This window comes from Mustelus asterias, chromosome 1 (assembly GCF_964213995.1).
Source record: "Mustelus asterias chromosome 1, sMusAst1.hap1.1, whole genome shotgun sequence".
NCBI classification, from domain to species: domain Eukaryota; kingdom Metazoa; phylum Chordata; class Chondrichthyes; order Carcharhiniformes; family Triakidae; genus Mustelus; species Mustelus asterias.
Window position 1 is genome coordinate 5,965,109 of NC_135801.1, and position 20,443 is coordinate 5,985,551.

The 20,443-nt window shown below is 47.4% G+C and overlaps 1 pseudogene; it reads left to right on the top strand.

Annotated features, from left to right (window-relative positions):
* The first annotated feature begins 4,237 nt into the window (after positions 1-4,237).
* Positions 4,238-5,590, top strand: LOC144501424 (dynamin-like GTPase OPA1, mitochondrial pseudogene; annotated as a pseudogene).
* The last annotated feature ends 14,853 nt before the right edge of the window (positions 5,591-20,443 follow it).

Sequence of the window (20,443 nt, forward strand, 5' to 3'; positions counted from 1 at the left end):
TACTTTAAGTATATTTGTGCAAATTCTAATTGCAAATACATTTGCTCCTCATTGTAACGTGCTTTTTGTATCTCTCCCCGAGATTTAATTACAGAGACTCCACTTGACAAGCAAGTAGTTTCCTCAATATTTAAATCATTCTTTTTGTAACGGCAGTGTGCATTTTATCTGATGATTGCAATATTTTCACTCCAGTGAAGATATATAAAAGTTAATGCCTGATGAAAAAAAGGGGATTGATTTTTTTTTAAACTTGATGTGTGGGACGGAGCATCTACTGTAACTCGTAAAAGCCGGAGATTCGGATAGGCTATACATGTCCTTTACACAAGAATTGAAAAAAATAATGAGGGCTTGGGAGTCATAGAAAAACGAGTTAAAGGAGTGTAAGAAATGCTAAGAGGCAAATAGAGAGATGAATTGTAGATAATGGCAATAGGCATCAAAATAATTTATTTTTGGCTATCTGTTGAAGTAATTCATTTATTAAGGACCAGAATGAACATAAGAACGTGAAAGACAGGGCTGGAATCTGTCATTAAGCCCTTCAACCTTGTTCCACAATCCAACCGCTCCATGGCTAATCTGCCTGAACTCCACCTTCTTACATTATCCCCATATCCCTTCCTTCACTCAGTACCCAAGAATCTTTCGATCTCAGTCTTCAATATACTCAGTGCTGAGGAACCCACAGTTCTCTTGGATAGAGCACTTCAAAGATTCTAAAATGATTGGGTATAGCAACAATTTCTCCTCATCGCAGTCCTAATTGGTTGACCCCCATATTCTCAGAGCTGTGTTCCAGATACCCCAGACAGGGGAAATATTTTCTCAGCACCTACCCAGTCAAACCCCTTCGGCATTTTATATGTTTCATAGAATCCCTACAGTGCAGGAGGAGGCTATTCGGTCCATCGAGTCTGCCCCCCCTCACCGACAGAACATCTCAGCCAGGTCCTATTCCCATAACCCCATGTATTTATCATGGCCAATTCACCTAGGTCGCACATCTTTGGAGTGTGGGAGGAAACCAGAGCACCTGATGGAAATCCACAAAGACACGGGGAGAACGTGCAAACTCCACACAGTGACCTAAGTCGGGAATTGAACCCGGGTCCCTGGCGCTGTGAGGCAGCAGTGCTAACCCACTGTGCCACCTCTCATTCTTCTAAAATCCAAGGAGTACATGCCGAGTGTTGACCCAATTTCTGCTCTCAGCCCAAACCCCTCATCCTCAATGATGATGCAAAGCAAAATCTGAGGAGTATATGGACTTTAGCAAGTCCTTTGACAAGGGACCGCATGGTAGGTTGTTCCATAAAGTTAAATCTCACGGGATCCAAGGTGAGGTATCTAAATGGATACAAAATTAGCTTCTTGACAGAAGCCAGAGGGTGGTTGTAGAGAGTTGTTTTTCAAACTGGAGGCCAGTGACCAGCGGTGTGCCTCAGGGATCAGTGCTGGGCCCACTGTTATTTGTCATTTATATTAATGATTTGGATGAGAATATAGGAGACATGGTTAGTAAGTTTGCAGATGACACCAAGATTGGTGGCATAGTGGACAGTGAAGAAAGTTATCTCCAATTGCAGTGGGATCTTGATCAATTGGTTCCAGTGGGCTGACGAATGGCAGATGGAGTTTAATTTAGACAAATACGAGGTGATGCATTTTGGTAGATTGAACCAGGGCAGGACTTACTCAATTAATGGTAGGGCGCTGGGGAGAGTTACAGAACAAAGTGATCTAGGGGTACAGGTTCATAGCTCCTTGAAAGTGGAGTCACAGGTGGACAGAGTGGTGAAGAAGGCATTCGGCATGCTTGGTTTCATCGGTCAGGACATTGAATACAGGAGTTGGAATGTCTTGTTGAAGTTGTACAAGACATTGGTAAGGCCACACTTGGAATACTGTGTGCAATTCTGGTCACCCTATTATAGAAAGGATATTATTAAACTAGAAAGAGTGCAGAAAAGATTTACTAGGATGCTACCGGGACTTGATGGATTGAGTTATAAGGAGAGGCTGGATAGACTGGGACTTTTTTCTCTGGAGCGTAGGAGGCTGAGGGGTGACCTTATAGAGGTCTATAAAATAATGAGGGGCATAGACAAGGTAGATAGTCAATATCTTTTCCCAAAGGTAGGAGAGTCTAAAACTAGAGGGCATAGGTTTAAGGTCAGAGGGGAGAGGTACAAAAGTGTCCAGTGGGGCAATTTTTTCACACAGAGGGTGGTAAGTGTCTGGAACAAGCTGCCAGAGCTAGTAGTAGAGGCGGGTACAATTTTATCTTTTAAAAAGCATTTAGATAGTTACATGGGTACGATGGGTATAGAGGGATATGGGCCAAATGTGGGCAATTGGGATTAGCTTAGGGGTTTTGAAAAAAAAGGGCGGCATGGACAAGTTGGGCCGAAGGGCCTGTTTCCATGCTGTAAACCTGTAGGACTCTATGACTCTATAACATTTATGTCTAATTGAGCTCAGATAATCGAAAGCTCCAAAGGTCAGAGTTTAACTTTGACAAATATTGTGAACTGAATGTACCCATGAGCCCATATGAAGCCCATTGTTAATTGCTGAGGAACTCTAAGGAACATTTGTAATGTGACATCGGAACATCTTTATCCACTTCAAGAGAAGCTTGACTTTATCACCGATTTGAAGTCTTTGAACAACACAATAACTAGAACAGAAATTGCCAATAGTACCAGCGATGTACTTGATACTTTGAAAGGTGCAATGTGTGAGTAAAACAGGAAGAACTTGCATTTCTATGGTGAGTATTTCCTCATCCAAGGCGTTTCACAAGCAATAAACTACTTATAAAATGTAGTCGCTATTGTTGTGCAGGCAAATTTGCGATCGATTTGAAGGCAAAGAGGTATTGTAAACAGTAAATGGGGCTAATAACCCATTTTGTTGACAGTCATAAAGTCACAGAGCAGAGTTTCCCTGTCCATCCCGCCACAGGAATCGTAGCGGAGTAGAGGGGGAGGCAACCATGCAAAGGTCCATCAACCTCGGGCTGGATTTTCTGGTTTTGGGGGGAGCGGGGCCGGAAACTCCCACTATGGGCCCGATTTTACCAAAGCTTCGTGCCCGTTTTCGGGCGTGAAATCGCGGTAAAGTCGGGCGTCGGGCCTATACCGCGATCTGCACCCGATTCCGAGCAGACCGCGGCTTTACCGACACTCGATTCGGGCGCGGGTCCAGTCTGTGCCTGAATCGGGCGGCCCGACGATTTAAATGCATTAGCATGCATTTAAATCGACTTAATGAACCGCGCGCCCAACTCTACCGCCAAATCCCACTTTACCGTCTTCTGGCCCGTTCCGCGTCCGCGCTGTAAGCGACCTGCAGAATAAAAGTCCGAAGTGGATTTCTATTCTGCAGGGGAACCTCTGAAGCCCATTCTCCCCGACCATCCTTCGCGGACCGCCCCGCTAACCACCCCGGCAGAGCCCCCCCCCCCCCCCCCCCACCGGATCAGACCCCCCCTGGGAGGCAGGCACCCCCGGCAGACCCCCCCCCCCCGGGGATCGGACACCCCTGTGAGGCAGGCCTCCTCGGCAGAGCACACCCCCAACCTACCTCGATCGCTGGTCTCCCTCCACCATCCTTCCGTTAGCAAGATAAGCTGTATGTTAGCACGGTGGTTAGCACTCCTGCTTCACAGCTCCAGGGACCTGGGTTCGATTCCCGGCTTGGGTCACTGTCTGTGTGGAGTTTGCACATTCTCCTCGTGTCTGCATGGGTTTCTTCTGGGTGCTCCGGTTTCCTTCCACAGTCCAAAGATGTGTGGGTTAGGTTGATTGGCCATGCTAAAAAAAAAAATTGCCCCTTAGTGTCCTGAGATGCGTAGGTTAGAGGGATTAGTGGGTAAATCTGTAGGGATATGGGGGTAGGGCCTGGGTGGGATTGTGGTCGCTGCAGACTCGATGGGCCGAATGGCCTCTTTCTGTACTGTAGGGTTTCTATGGTTCTATGATTCCATGATGATTCTATGTTCCTCTACCGGTAACAACTGCAAAGTAACCCAAAGCCTTCATTGGAAACAACTTGCCTTCCACAATCTGTTGAATCCGACTTGGACTGGCTAGGTTTTTCTCAGCTAGATCCACTTTGGTCAACACAAAGATGGTCCTTCTGCCTTGTGGGTCCATCTGGCTCACTAAGTCAGTTACAATACTACGTTCAGCATCTACCGAACCATCTTGGATACAAAGGATAATGAATGGTACTGGTCGATCTTCCTGGTGTTATCAGTACTGTAACACCAGGAATGGCTGCCGACACCAAGGATATAATTTTTAGCATAAGCAAGGCTTACATGTAGAACCCTAATGCCATTATCCTTTGTATCCAAGATGGTTCAGTAGCTGCTGAACGCAGTATTGTAACTGACTTGGTGAGCCAGATGGACCCACAAGGCAGAAGGACCATCTTTGTGTTGACCAAAGTGGATCTAGCTGAGAAAAACCTCACCAGTCCAAGTCGGATTCAACAGATTGTGGAAGGCAAGTTGTTTCCAATGAAGGCTTTGGGTTACTTTGCAGTTGTTACCGGTAGAGACAACACCAATGAAGGTATTGATTCCATAAAAGATTATGAAGGAGAGTTCTTTCAGAATTCAAAATTGTTGAAGACAGGGATGCTGAAAGCACATCAAGTGACAACTAAGAACTTGAGCCTCGCAGTTTCAGACTGTTTCTGGAAGATGGTGCGCGAGTCTATGGAACAACAGGCTGTTGCATTTAAAGCTACTCGCTTCAACCTTGAAACTGAATGGAAGAACAACTATCCTCGGCTGAGGGAACTGGACAGGAATGAACTATACGAGATGGCGAAGAATGGAATTCTGGATGAAGTGATCAGCTAAGGTCAGGTAACTCCAAAACACTGGGAAGAGATTCTACAAAGGAAACTGTGGGAAAGAGTCTCTACACATGTGATCGAGAATATTTACCTTCCTGCTGCCCAGTCTGTGAATTCAGGCACATTCAATACCACAGTGGACATCAAGCCCAAGCAGGGGACTGACAAACAGTTGCCTCACAAAGCAGGAGAGGTTGCTTGGGGAACCTTGGAGGATGAATTTGCTGGATTTCTGTCAGAGCACAAAGGGAAGAACCATGATGATATCTTTGACAAACTAAAACATGCTGTTAAAGATGAAAGTATAAAACGTCACAGATGGGATGAGCAGGCTGAAGACAGTCTGCGAGTCATCCAGCACAATGCTTTAGAAGATTGTTCCATATCTGACAAACAGCAGTGGGATGCAGCTATCCATTTCCTGGAAGAAACCTTGCAAACCCGTCTTCGAGATACTGAATCTGTAATTCGTGATATGGTGGGGCCAGATTGGCAAGAAAGGTGGTTCTACTGGAAATCACGGTCTCCAGAACAGCATGTTCGAAATGAAACCAAAACCGAACTGGAACGGCTGCTAAACATCACTGAGGAACATACAGCTTATCTTGCTAACGATGAAGTTACAACAGTTCGTAAAAACCTGGAGGCCAAAAATGTAGATGTTAGAAGGAAGTTAGAAGTATTCATTGAAGTTCTTCATCAAGAAAAATAACACAGTCCCTCGTCACACACTGCCATACTTCCCCCCATCTTCCCACCACCCCCGCCCAGAGGATGATCCATCACGCCCCCTCTCCTCCTCCCACCGCCCCACCAGAAGGTGATCCATCACGCCCCCTCTCCTCCTCCCACCCTCTCCAGAGGATGACCCGTCACACCCCCTCTCCTCCTCCCATCGCCCCCAGAGGATGATCCGTCACACACCCTCTCCCCCCCCCCACCCCCCGCAGAGGATGACCCGTCACACCCCCTCTCCCCCCCCCACCCCCCGCAGAGGATGATCCATCACGCCCCCTCTCCTCCTTCCCCCCCCCAGAGAATGATCCGTCACACCCCCTCTCCTCCTCCCACGCCCCCCCCCAGAGAATGATCCGTCACACCCCCTCTCCTCCTCCCATGCCCCCCCCAGAGAATGATCCGTCACACCCCCTCTCCTCCTCCCACGCCCCCCCCAGAGAATGATCCGTCACACCCCCTCTCCTCCTCCCACGCCCCCCCCAGAGGATGATCCGTCACACACCCTCTCCCCCCCCCACCCCCCGCAGAGGATGACCCGTCACACCCCCTCTCCCCCCCCCACCCCCCGCAGAGGATGATCCATCACGCCCCCTCTCCTCCTTCCCCCCCCCAGAGAATGATCCGTCACACCCCCTCTCCTCCTCCCACGCCCCCCCCCAGAGAATGATCCGTCACACCCCCTCTCCTCCTCCCACGCCCCCCCCAGAGAATGATCCGTCACACCCCCTCTCCTCCTCCCACCCCCCCCCCCCCCCCCCCCCCCGCCACAAGATGATCTGGGTCAGAGAGCCGCTCTCTCTGATTTTTTCTCCCCGCCCGGGCGCGCTGCTTCAGATTTTTTTTTCGAACTGCGCATGTGCAGTTCAGGGCTCCGATCGGTCCAGCAGGGCTAAGCCCCGCCCACTGCGCGGATTGGACCGGAGCCGGCACAACGCGTATGGGCGCGCTGGAAAGAGGATTCCAGGTGCGGATCTATTTGATGCCCAGATTCGGCCCTCAGACTCAGAATGGTAATATCAGGCCCTCACAGAAAAGGCCCTTTGGCCCATCGGGTCTCCACTGACAATCACCACCACTGAAGCGGCGCTAATCCCATCTTCCTGCACTTGTCCCAGATCCTTGAACGTTGTGATATTTCAAGTGCTCATCCAAGCGATCATAATTCTATCTCCTTCACGATAGCATTGGAAAGTGATAGGGTCAGGCAGGCTAGGAAAGTGTTTCTCTGGAGTAAAGGGAAATACAGTGTCATCAGGGAGGAAATTAGACGGGTAAATTGGAAGGAGGCATTCTTGGGGAAAAGTACCGAAGGAAAGTGGAGGATTTTCAAGGAATGTTTGTCTGGAGCTCTGCATGACAACGTTCCGATGAGACAGGGGGGTGTTGGTAGGGTACGGGAACCGTGGTGCACGAAGGTTGTGATGAACCTGGTAAATAAGAAAAGAGAGGCGTACAGAAGGTTCAGAGAGCTAGGAGGTGTTAAGGATTTAGAGGAGTATACGCGATGTAGGAAGGAGCTTAAGAAGGAAATTAGGAGAGCGAGAAGGGGTCATGAGAAGACCTTGGCGGGTAAGATTAAGGAGAATCCCAAGGCTTTCTACAAATATGTCAAGAGTAAAAGGATGAGATGTGAAGGCATAGGACCCTTAAAAGGTGAAGGGGGAAAAGTTTGTGCGGAACCGTTAGAAATGGCGGAGGTGCTTAATGAATACTTTACCTCGGTATTCACGGTGGAAAGGGATCTGGGTGGTTGTACTGCTGGATTGCGGAGGACAGAAAGGATCGAGCATGTGGACATAAAGAAAGAGGATGTGTTGGAACTATTGAATGGCATCAAGGTTGGTAAGTCGCCGGGACCGGATGGGATGTACCCCAGGTTACTGTGGGAGGCGAGGGAGGAGATTGCGGAGCCTTTGGCGATGATCTTTGCATCGTCGATGGAGACGGGAGAGGTTCCGGAGGATTGGAGGATTGCGGATGTGGTCCCTATATTCAAGAAAGGGAACAGGGACAGCCCGGGAAATTACCGACCGGTGAGTCTAACCTCAGTGGTTGGTAAGTTGATGGAGAGGATCCTGAGAGACAGGATTTATGATCATCTAGAGAAGTTTAGTATGATCAAAAGTAGTCAGCACGGCTTTGTCAGGGGCAGGTCGTGCCTTACGAGCCTGGTTGAGTTCTTTGAAAATGTGACCAAGCACATTGACGAAGGAAGAGCGGTGGATGTGGTCTATATGGACTTCAGCAAAGCGTTCGATAAGGTCCCCCATGCAAGGCTTCTTGAGAAAGTGAGAGGGCATGGGATCCAAGGGGCTGTTGCCTTGTGGATCCAGAACTGGCTTGCCTGCAGAAGGCAGAGAGTGGCTGTGGAGGGGTCTTTCTCTGCATGGAGGTCAGTGACCAGTGGAGTGCCCCAGGGATCTGTTCTGGGACCCTTGCTGTTTGTCATTTTCATAAATGACCTGGATGAGGAAGTGGAGGGATGGGTTGGTAAGTTTGCTGACGACACCAAGGTAGGTGGTGTTGTGGATAGTTTGGAGGGATGTCAGAAGTTGCAGCGAGACATAGATAGAATGCAAGACTGGGCGGAGAAGTGGCAGATGGACTTCAACCCGGATAAGTGTGTAGTGATCCATTTTGGCAGATCCAATGGGATGGAGCAGCAGTATAAAATGAAGGGTACCATTCTTAGCAGTGTAGAGGATCAGAAGGACCTTGGGGTCCGGGTCCATAGGACTCTTAAATCGGCCTCGCAGGTGGAGGATGCGGTCAAGAAGGCGTATGGCGTACTAGCCTTCATTAATCGAGGGATTGAGTTTAGGAGTCGGGAGATAATGCTGCAGCTTTATAGGACCCTGGTTAGACCCCACTTGGAGTACTGCGCGCAGTTCTGGTCACCTCATTACAGGAAAGATGTTGAAGCCATTGAAAGGGTGCAGAGGAGATTTACAAGGATGTTGCCTGGATTGGGGGGCATGCCTTATGAGGATAGGTTGAGGGAGCTTGGTCTCTTCTCCCTGGAGAGACGAAGGATGAGAGGTGACCTGATAGAGGTTTACAAGATGTTGAGGGGTCTGGATAGGGTGGACTCTCAGAGGCTATTTCCAAGGGCTGAAATGGTTGCTACGAGAGGACACAGGTTTAAGGTGCTGGGGGGTAGGTACAGGGGGGATGTCAGGGGTAAGTTTTTCACTCAGAGGGTGGTGGGTGAGTGGAATCGGCTGACGTCGGTGGTGGTGGAGGCAAACTCGCTGGGGTCTTTTAAGAGACTTCTGGATGAGTACATGGGATTTAATGGGATTGAGGGCTATAGATAGGCCTAGAGGTGGGGATGTGATCGGCGCAACTTGTGGGCCGAAGGGCCTGTTTGTGCTGTGACTTTCTATGTTCTATAAATACTTTTTAAAGAGTGTTTGTTGGAAGGAGAAACATTGGCTGGATATTGGGAGCATTCACTGCTCGTTTGGACAGTACGGTGGGATCTTTCATGGCAAAGTAACACTTTAATAGACTCTTATTTCACAGTTTATGTTCAGCAGGGATGCCCATTATTATCAGCTTTGCTCCGAACCTATCTTTGGCGTGTAGTGATTGAAGCCCCGAATGCAAATACGAATATCTTTGCGCGGCGAGGTGTGGGGGGATGGGGGGGGGGGGGGGGGGGGGGGGCGGCGGGGGGTGAAAACAGCTGGAAATTTGCTGACAATATTGATCTGGCGACAGAGGCAGAGTTCGAGGGTCTTGTTGTTCGGGTGAAAGTTACGTTTCAGACAGGAGGGATTTTAGACTGAAGTGGCGGAGGGGAAAAAAAACCAAGTCAATGCTGATGGGTCGAACCCAAAGGAATGACAATTAGAGGCAAACATTTGTAATCTTATCGAGTTACCTACCTGACAGTGGAGAATAAATTGAACACATCAAGCGCTTCAAGGTACCTGGGTCCAAAGTAACAAATGGTTGAGAGATATCAGCACACAAACAGCACTGGCATTGAAAACGACACAGAAAATATATGGGGATTGTGGGCCAATAAAGCCATGCCAATCACTGTCAATATATCCCCGCTGCATGCTTTGCTATTGCCACGACCAAGGCTGATGTTATTGATCAGGAAGCAGATCTATCAGGATGGAACATGCTGAGCTTCCGATCGTGTTTCTGCTTTCAAACCCATCAAATTAGAAAAAAACGTGAAGTCAGGGCCACAGCTGATCCTGATGCGACGCATTTTAGTCAATCCAAACTACACAGATGTGCAATAGAATCCCAACAGTGCAGAAGGAGGCCATTCGGCCCATCGAGTCTGCACCGACCACAATCCCACCCAGGCCCTATTCCCGTAACCCCACATACTTGCCCTGCTAATCCCCCTGACACTCGGCTCAATTTTAACATGGCCAATCAACCTAACCTGCACATCTTTCAGACTGTGAGAGGAAACCGGAGCACCCGGAGGAAAACCACGCAGACACGGGGAGAATGTGAAAACTCCACACCGACAGCACGATAACACAATTGTTAGCATTGCTGCCTCACAGCGCCAGGGACCCGGGTTTGATTCCCGGCTTGGGTCACTGTCTGTGCGGAGTCTGCACGTTCTCCCTGTGTCTGCGTGGGTTTCCTCCGGGTGCTCCGGTTTCCTCCCACATTCTGAAAGACGTGCTGGTTAGGGTACATTGACCTGAACAGACAGTAGAATATGGCGACTGGGGGAATTTCACAGTAACTTCATTGCAGTGTTAATGTAAGCCTGATTTGTGACTAATGAATAAACTTTATTTTTTTTTAAGTTACTTTGACAGTGACCTGAGGCTGGAATTGAACCCAGGTCCCTGGCACTGTGAGGCAGCGCCATCGTGCCATCCTGGAGCTTGTGACTTCTTCTTTCACTAATTCTTTTACCTGTGCGTAAGGTCTTGTACACATGATCACCCATCACAGCCCCTGGTATTCACCTATCCATGATTTAAGCATTAAAGATTTTTACTTGAACATATATTTGTCCCAAAATGAAGAGAAAGGCAGCATTTAGTAGCCATAAAAATCAAGGGTTCTATGGTTTATTTCCTCCCCGTAGAAAGTGTGCACTGTTCATGTGCCTTTTCTAACTGATCGCAGTCAGCTGTGATGTACAGCATACAGTAACTCTCAACTGGTATTTTGCAGCAAAGCCACATTACAGCACCTTACTAAAAATCAGTGAGGCAGAGCCAAGCAGAAAATGTCCCAGGAAAGTCCAAATCCTAGACTGAAAAGTGCTACCATGTGGGCTTGGGGTATACTCGATCAATGAATCCACAATCAGGTAAATTAGGCAGTCTGAAGAAAAGATAAGCATTGATGTTTCTGATTGCACTGTAAGAAGTCTCACAACACCAGGTTGAAGTCCAACAGGTTTATTTAGTAGCACAAGCTTTTGGAGTGTCACTTCTTCTTCAGGTGAGTGAAGAGTTCAACTCTTCACTCACCTGAAGAAGGAGCGACACTCTGAAAGCTTGTGCTACTAAATAAACCTGTTGGACTTCAACCTGGTGTTGTAAGACTTCTTACTGAGCTTACCCCAGTCCAACGCCAGCATCTCCACATCTGATAGTACTGCCAGGTTAGCTTGTGTAAGTAAGAGAGACCCACACTTAGAGGAAATGGAGGTTGAAGAAATGGTAGTATAGTGGTATTATCATGGTATTGTCATTGGACTCCTAATCCCAGAGACTCAGATCCTCTGGGAAACCCAAGGTTTGTATCCCACCGCAACAGATGGTGGAGTTTGAATTCAATAAATCTGGAATTAAAAATCTAATGACCATGAAACCCATCTAGTTCACTAATGTCTTTTTAGGGAAGGAAATCTGCCATCCTTACTTGGTCTGGCCTACATGTGACTTCAGATCCACAGCAATTAAATGGCCTAGCAAGCCCCTCTGTTGTATCAAGCTACTAAAATATCTAAAAAGAAATGAGACCAGACTGGCCACTCAGCATCAACCTTGACATCAGAAATGACAACGGCAAACTCAACCCTTTCGAACCTATGATGTCCTCCTTACTAACAAAGGTTTGTGCCGGAATTGGGAGAGCTGGAGGGCCCCCCCACAAGCGACAGACTGACATCGTCATGCTCACGGAATCATACCTCACAGATAATGTCTCAGACACCACCATCACCATTCCTGGGATCACCTGTCTCATCAACAGGACAGACCCAGCAGAGGTGGCGACACAGTGGTATATAGCCAAGAGAATGTTGCCCTGGGAGTCCTCAACGTCGACTCTGGACTCTGAGGTGGCACAGTGGTTAGCACTGCTGCCTCACAGTGCCAGGGATCTGGGTTCAATTCCTGGCTTGGGTCACTGTCTGTGTGGAGTTTGCACGTTCTCCCCGTGTCTCATCCGGTTTCCTCTGGATGCTCCGATTTCCTCCCATAATCCAAAGATGTGCGGGTTAGGTGCATTGGCCATGCTAAATTGCCCCTTAGTGTCCTGGGATGTGTAGGTTAGAGGGATTATCTGGGTAAATGTTTGGAGTTATGAGGATAGGGCCTAGGTGGGATTAAATTAGAACCAGAGGGCACAACCTCAGGCTCAAAGGACAATCCTTTAAAATGGAGACGAGGAGGAATTTCCTCAGCCAGAGAGTGGTGACTCGGCAGCAGAAGGCTGTGGAGGCCAGGTCATTGAGTGTCTTTAAGACAGAGATAAATAGGTTCTTGATTAATAAGGGGATCAGGGATTATGGGGAAAAGGCAGGAGAATGGGGATGAGAAAAATATTAGTTATGATTGAATGGCAGAGCAGACTCGATGGGCCGAGTGGCCTAATTCTGCTCCTATATCTTATAGTCTTATGTCAGTGCAGATTCGATGGGCCAAATGGATTCCTTCTGCACTGTAGGGATTCTATGACACTGCTATTGCTTCTCACCGAGAACTTTACAAAATTGAAAAGCAAAGGCCAAGAATATCATTGTTCTTTTCATCCATGCCAATGTCCACATCACCTATTCCCTCTACCTCCACTCTGAAGTAATGTACAACACTGTATTGTAATTTGAAATGTAAGTGTGACAAATTTTACTCTGCTGTACACTTGTATTGCCTCTGAATGACAAACTTTTCATTATTCTTGTCTTATTGCATTATTAAACAATTCCTCCAGCAACATTGTCTGAAACTTACTCTACGCATAATCATCGGCTGGAACTTTCCAGCCCCTCCAGCCAGTCAGATCTTCCGGTCCTGCCAAAGTCAACGGGCATCTGAATGTCTCGCCGCAGCTGCTACAGGGGAACCCGCCACTTCGGGGCGGAAAAATTCTGGCCACAGTTTTTATTGTCTCTATGTGACACATTGTGCATTGCTTTCTCACACTGTCAAACTGTTTCTGCAGCAAACATTGTCTTGAATTTTGTTCAGTAAGAAGTCTCACAACATCAGGTTAAAGTCCAACAGGTTTATTTGGTAGCACAAGCCACTAGCTTTCGGAGCGCTGCCCCTTCATCAGGTGAGTGGGAGTTCTGTTCAGAAACAGGGCATATAAAGACACAAACTCAATTTACAGAATAATGGTTGGAATGCGAGTCTTTACAGGTCATCAAGTCTTAAAGGTACAGATAATGCGAGAGGAGAGAGGCTTAAGCACAGGTTAAAGAGATGTGTATTGTCTCCAGCCAGGACAGTTAGTGAGATTTTGCAGGCCCAGGCAAGTCGTGGGGGTTACAGATAGTGTGACATGAACCCAAGATCCCGGTTGAGGCCTTCCTCATGAGTGTGGAACTTGGCTATCAGTCTCTGCGCTGTCGCGTGTTGTGAAGAACGCTTACCCGAAAATCAGAGGCCGAATGCCTGTGACCGCTGAAGTATTCCCCAACAGGAAGAGAACACTCTTGCCTGGTGATTGTCAGAGCAGTGTTCATTCATCCGTTGTCGTAGCGTCTGCATGGTCTCCCCGATGTACCATGCTTCGGGACATCCTTTGCTGCACCCTCCGTGCTCTCATCCCACGTACTCCCCGTGTTGGAGATCTCTATTGCCTCCCGAAGATACACAAGGCAAACACACCCAGCTGTCCTATCGTATCGTGCAATGGGACCCTGTGCGAGAACCTCTCCGGCTATGTCGAGGGCACCCTGAAACCCACTGTACAAAGAACCCCAGCTTTGTCGTGATACTACGGACTTCCTACAGAAACTCAGCACACATGGAGCAGTTGAACCAGGAGCACTCCTCGTTACAATGGAGGTCTTGACACTCTACACCTGCATCCCCCATGACGATGGCATTGCTGCAACTGCTTCAGTACTCAATGCCGACAACTGCCAATCTCCAGATGCAATTCTACATCTCATCCGCTTCATCCTGGACCACAATGTCTTCACCTGCAACAACCAGTTCTTCATCCAGACACACGGAACAGCCATGGGGACCAAATTCGCACCTCAATATGCCAACATCTTCATGCACAGGTTCGAACAAGACCTCTTCACCGCACAGGACCTTCAACCGATGCTATACACTAGATACATCGATGACATTTTCTTCCTTTGGACTCATGGTGAACAATCACTGAAACAACTATATGATGACATCAACAAGTTCCATCCCACCATCAGACTCACCATGGACTACTATCTGGAATCGGTTGCATTCTTGGACACATGCATCTCCATCAAGGACGGTCACCTCAGCACCTCACTGTACCGCAAGCCCACGGATAACCTCACGATGCTCCACTTCTCCAGCTTCCACCCTAAACACGTTAAAGAAGCCATCCCCTACGGACAAGCCCTCCGTATACACAGGATCTGCTCAGATAAGGAGGATCGCAACAGACACCTCCAGACGCTGAAAGATGCCCTCATAAGAACAGGATATGGCGATCGACTCATCGATCAAAGTTCTGATGCACCACAGAGAAAAACCGCACCGACCTCCTCAGAAGACAAACATGGGACACGGCGGACAGAGTACCCTTCGTCGTCCAGTACTTCTCCGGAGCGGAGAAGCTACAACATCTTCTCCGGAGCCTTCAACATGTCATTGATGAAAACGAACATCTCGCCAAGGCCATCCCCACATCCCCACTTTTTACCTTCAAACAACCGCACAACCTCAAACAGACCATTGTCCGCAGCAAACTACCCAGCCTTCAGGAGAACAGTGACCACGACACCACACAACCCTGCCACAGCAACCTCTGCAAGACGTGCCGGATCATCGACACGGATGCCATCATCTCACGTGAGAACACCATCCACCAGGCACACGGTACATATACTTGCAACTCGGCCAACATTGTCTACCTGATACGCTACAGGGAAGGATGTCCCGAGGCATGGTACATTGGGGAGACCATGCAGACGCTACGACATTGGATGAATGAACACCGCTCGACAATCACCAGGCAAGAGTGCTCTCTTCCAGTTGGGGAACACTTCAGTGGTCACGGGCATTCGGCCTCTGATCTTCAGGTAAGCGTTCTCCAAGGCGGCCTTCACGACACACGACAGCGCAGAGTCGCTGAGCAGAGGCTGATAGCCAAGTTCCGCACACGAGGACGGCTTCAACCGGGATCTTGGGCTCATGTCGCACTATCTGTAACCCCAATGACTTGCCTGGGCTTGCAAAATCTCACTAACTGTCCTGGCTGGAGACAATACACATCTCTTTAACCTGTGCTTAACCCTCTCTCCACTCACATTGTCTGTGCTTTCAAGACTTGATTACCTGTAAAGACTTGCATTCCAACCATTATTTTGTAAATTGAGTTTGTGTCTTTATATGCCCTGTTTGTGAACAGACCTCCCACTCACCTGATGAAGGGGCAGCGCTCCGAAAGCAAGTGGCTTGTGCTACCAAATAAACCTATTGGACTTTAACCTGGTGTTGTGAGACTTCTTACTGTGCTTACCCCAGTCCAACGTCGGCATCTCCACATCATTGAATTTTGTTGCCTTAGTTCCTTTCAAATGGTCACATTTTGCAATGACTGGAACCTATCTAATTCGCTCCCAACATCAAATATGTTTGCCGTTTGTGGTTTTGCCCTTTGTGAGAATTTGCAGGAATGTAACCCTTGCAAACAGTGGGACTCTGCTATATCCCTCTTGATACTTCCAAGGCAGCTCCCTGGTCGTGATATTCTCCTCTGGGACCTGTGAGTAGTCAGTCCCCAGGACAACACAGAGCTGTGCATGTGTGTTCTGCTCACAGGCCAAAGAGAAACTGAGACTGGATCACATGACACATTTCCCTTCTCATGATGGAATGCTGTTAGCCCTTAAAGGCATATCACCAGTATCTGTCAACCTAATTTTTCCATTATGTATTTTAATATGCACATTTATCTGAGTTACTGTAATTACACCCTCCCACCAGTAATAATGCTGTAATGCTGCTGTTTTTGAATCTCCTCGTTCTTTCGCCTGTACACCAAATAAACTCTTATGCCACAGTCACCTCTACTTCCCAAGAGACCATTTGTTTCATTATTTAATGATGAATAGCAGAGAAATTTCAATTTGCAAATATTTTCCAACTTGCTAAGTATTCTCATTAAACAACAATTATGCTCTGGGGTTGTCTACATTTGACAATAATTGGATGTTGTGGACTCAAAAGGACAAAAAAGCACCTTGGTAGCAGAATAATGGATCAGAAGTGAGATATGGTTTATTGGTTATAAAGTGCTTTCCGAGTCCTGTTAAAGACTCCGGGCGGGATTTTCCGGCTGCGTTCGTCCCCAAGACCGGAAAGTTCCGCCCGAGGTCAGTGGACCTTTGCCTGGTTCGTGTCCCGCCCGCTACGGCGGGTGGAAGGGGAAAGTTACAGCCTCCGTGTTGATGCAAGTTCTTTTTGACTTTCTTTCATCCGTTATGAAACTCTGTATGTTCTTAATACGAGCAACATCATGTGACATCCACTGACAAGTTTTGTAAAAAACATCTTGTGCGTGTCCTTCACCCTTCAACAAGAACACCAAACGAGTCAATCAAGTCCAAGTACAAAGCCTACCCAACACATCGAGTGTGATGCTCAATGGATGACAGGCCAAATATGAAAGACTCAAGTGAGAGCTTTTAATGGAAAAAGTTGACACAAAAGTGTGACAGAAATGTCACAATAGAAAGAAAGTCAGTAATACGGATGAATCCTACTCCTCTCTGATCCTGCTTTGAGCTTTACCTGGGGAAAGTAATGTTACCGCACTTCTCGGCATTGAGGGAATTTGGTGATTTGTCTGATAGTTTAGTGAAGTGTCAGATGATGCCAGGAAGGAGCAGAGCAACCTCGACAGTCACAGGCACTGGATTCCAGGCCTTCGTATGTGTTATGGCTACAATGGGTTTCATGGCCCAATGACAACCCCCTTGGTTGCTCACATGTTGCTCATCAGTGAAGAGGAGATGAGGTGGCACGGTGACACCGTGGGTAGCACTGCTGCCTCACAGCGCCAGGGACCCGGGTTTGATTCCCGGCTTGGGTCACTGTTGGTGTGGGTTTGCACGTTCTCCCCGTGTCTGTATGAGTTTCCTCCAGGTGCTCCGGTTTCCTCTCACAGTCCAAAGATGTGCGGTTAGATGCGTTGGCCATGTTAAATTGCCACTTAGTGTCCCAAGGTGTGTGGTTAGGTGGATTAGCCATGTTAAATGCATGGGGTTATGAGGATAGGGCGGGGGAGAGGACCTGGGTGATTTGATTTGATTTATTATTGTCACATGTATTAACATACAGTGAAAGTATTGTTTCTTGCGCGCCATACAGACAAAGCATACCGTTCATAGAGAAGGAAAGGAGAGAGTGCAGAATGTGGTGTTACAGTCACAGCTAGGGTGTAGAGAAAGATCAACTTAATGTAAGGTAGGTCCATTCAAAAGTCTGACAGCAGCAGGGAAGAAGCTGTTCCTGAGTTGGTTGGTACATGACCTCAGACTTTTGTATCTTTACCCTCAGCCCCCAACCCCAAAGGCAGCCCACCAGACTGCCTACGACAGCGATGAAGGCAGCAAAACAGTACAGCAACAGCAAGGTCTTTTCCCAGCAGTCATGATAAGTTTTACGAGTCAGAAAACTTGCCAAAGAATGTTTGAAAGTTAACCAGTGATAAGGAATGGGGGGTTGGGGATGCAGCAATAGATGTGAGGCAGAGACAAGACAGCTGAGGGTCCTCATGCAGAGGAAATTATGTTCTCCCACAAAAAACATAGTTTAAACAATTCGTTCTCAAATACTAAAAGGCTAGACAACCCCAAATAGTCAGGCCTTAAACTGAACATGCACTGAACATGAGATAATAGTTCAAAAATCAAGTTTTTAAAAATGTATTTGTGGGACATGGGCATCGTTAGCTGGGCCAGCATTTATTGCCCATCCCTAGTTGCCTTTGAACTGCGTGGCTTGTTGGGCCATTTCCAAGGGCAGTTGAGAGTCAACCACATTGCTGTGGCTCTGGAGTCACATGTAGGCCAGACTGGGTAAGGACAGCAGATTTCCTTCCCTAAAGGACATTAGTGACCCAGATGGGCTTTCCTGACAATCGACAATGGTTTCATGGTCATCAGTAGATTCTTAATTCTAGATTTCTTTTTCCATTGAATTCAAATTCCACCATCTACCCAGGTCCCCAAAACATTAGCTGAGTTTCTGGATTAATAGTCTAGCAATAATACCAACAGGCCAATTCTTCATTCATTGGCTTGTTGTGCTCACATTTAGTCCATTCATAGAAACCTAGAATCCCTACAGTGCAGAAGGAGGCCACTTGGCCCATCAAGTCTGCACCGACCACAATCTCACCCAGGCCCTATTCCCAGAACCCCACATATTTACCCCTGCTAATCCTCTGATGCTAGGGTCAATTTAGCACGGCCAATCCACCTAATCCACACATCTTTGGACTGAGGAAGGAAACCGGAGCACCCGGAGGAAACCCATGCACACTCGGGGAGAACATGCAAATTCAACACAGACAGTGACCCGAGGCCGGAATTGAACCCGGGTCTCAGGCGCTGTGAGGCAGCAGTGCTAACCACTGTGCCACCGTGCCACCCCTAAATATTTTGATTCCTGAGTATCTTTACAGTCACCTGCAGAATGATATCACCCGGCAGATGATGTCACATCCCAAAAGACAAGGAAATAAATAAAACAAATTGAAGCAATGATTGCAATTTATCAATTTAAATTGCAAAAATGGGCTTTAGATGTATTGTTGTGCCCTTAATCAGCGATGAGTGGTACTGCAGTTAGCTATTGGATCACTCGGATTAAAAATCCATCTGTTTAAAATAGCCTCTGTTTCTTATGACTACCCAGTCTTCTGTTCCATTGAAAATGGCTGGGATTGAGATTGAGATAGGCACCTGTAGATATTGATGTCCCCAGAATTGCTGCTGAAAATGATAGCTCTTCGCAATAAATAAACTCAATGTGAGTACAAATGAAGCAGCCATTGCCATTTAAAATATTTATTGCGATGAGGTTTTTGTGTTTGACTAAGAGTTGGAGTGGGTTCACGGTCCATTCACACTTGCATTTTAATCATTGCAAAGTGTTTGGAGCTTGCTTCAGTCTGTCACTTTAATTAATGACAGTACAGAGGAGTAGAAGAACAACATGTCTCCCTCTCCCTCAAAGCATAAATTTCCCAGTCATGTTGCAGAGCGGTATGAGCACTGGGCAGCTGTGACAAAATGGATGAGTTCTTAAAGAAATTACTTGCTTGATTTGAGGACGGTGCAAGATCCAGCACTTGGCTGTAACATTCACAACTCGTTTAACACGTTCACTGAAAAGGGAGACTGGGCGGAGCAGTCTGTATGGTTAGCATTAACTGAAAGGCATCTAGCTGTTGCCCTCAATTCTAAAGCAATGCCTCTCTGTGTAAAAATGGGTAATGCAGTTTACACATTCACAGTGCTCATATTGCGAATTGAAGGCTTTCTTAATAAAATTCCGAGATTTGATTTGATTTATTATTGTCACATGTATTAACATAGTGAAAAGTATTGTTTCTTGCGCGCTACACAGACAAAGCATACCGTTCATAGAGAAGGAAAGGAGAGAGTGCAGAATGTAGTGTTACAGTCATAGCTAGGGTGTAGAGAAAGATCAACTTAATGCAAGGTAAGTCCATTCAAAAGTCTGACGGCAGCAGGGAAGAAGCTGTTGAGTCGGTTGGTACGTGACCTCAGACTTTTGTATCTTTTTCCCGAAGGAAGAAGGTGGAAGAGAGAATGTCTGCAATGCGTGGGGTCGTTGATTATGCTGGCTGCTTTGCCGAGGCAGCGGGGAGTGTAGACAGAGTGAATGGATGGGAGGCTGGTTTGCGTGATGGATTGGGCTACATCACGGCGTTTTGTAGTTCGTTGTGGTCTTGGGCAGAGCAGGAGTCCAGACCAAGCTGTGATACAACCAGGAAGAATGCTTTCTATGGTGCATCTGTAAAAGTTGATGAGAGTCGTAGCCAAATTTCCTTAGTCTTCTGAGAAAGTAGAGGCGTTGGTGGGATTTATTACCTATAGTGTCGGTAGAGCGGGAGTTTTAATGGAAAGGGTTGGTTAGCCACATACATTGGACAGGATTTTCCAGTCACGCTTGCTCCAAGATCAGAAAATCCCAACAAGGTCAATGGACATTTGTATGGTCCTGTCCCGCCTGCTACGATTCCTGTGTACAAATAAACAAATGTTTTATTTGTTTGAAATCTGTGCAAGTTTTATTTAGAATCATAGGGGTGAATTTTCCCATTTTACCCGCTGTGGGAATCATAGCGGGCGAGGGGTGACTGTGGAAAGGTCCATTAACCTCGGGCAGGATTTTCCAAATTCAGG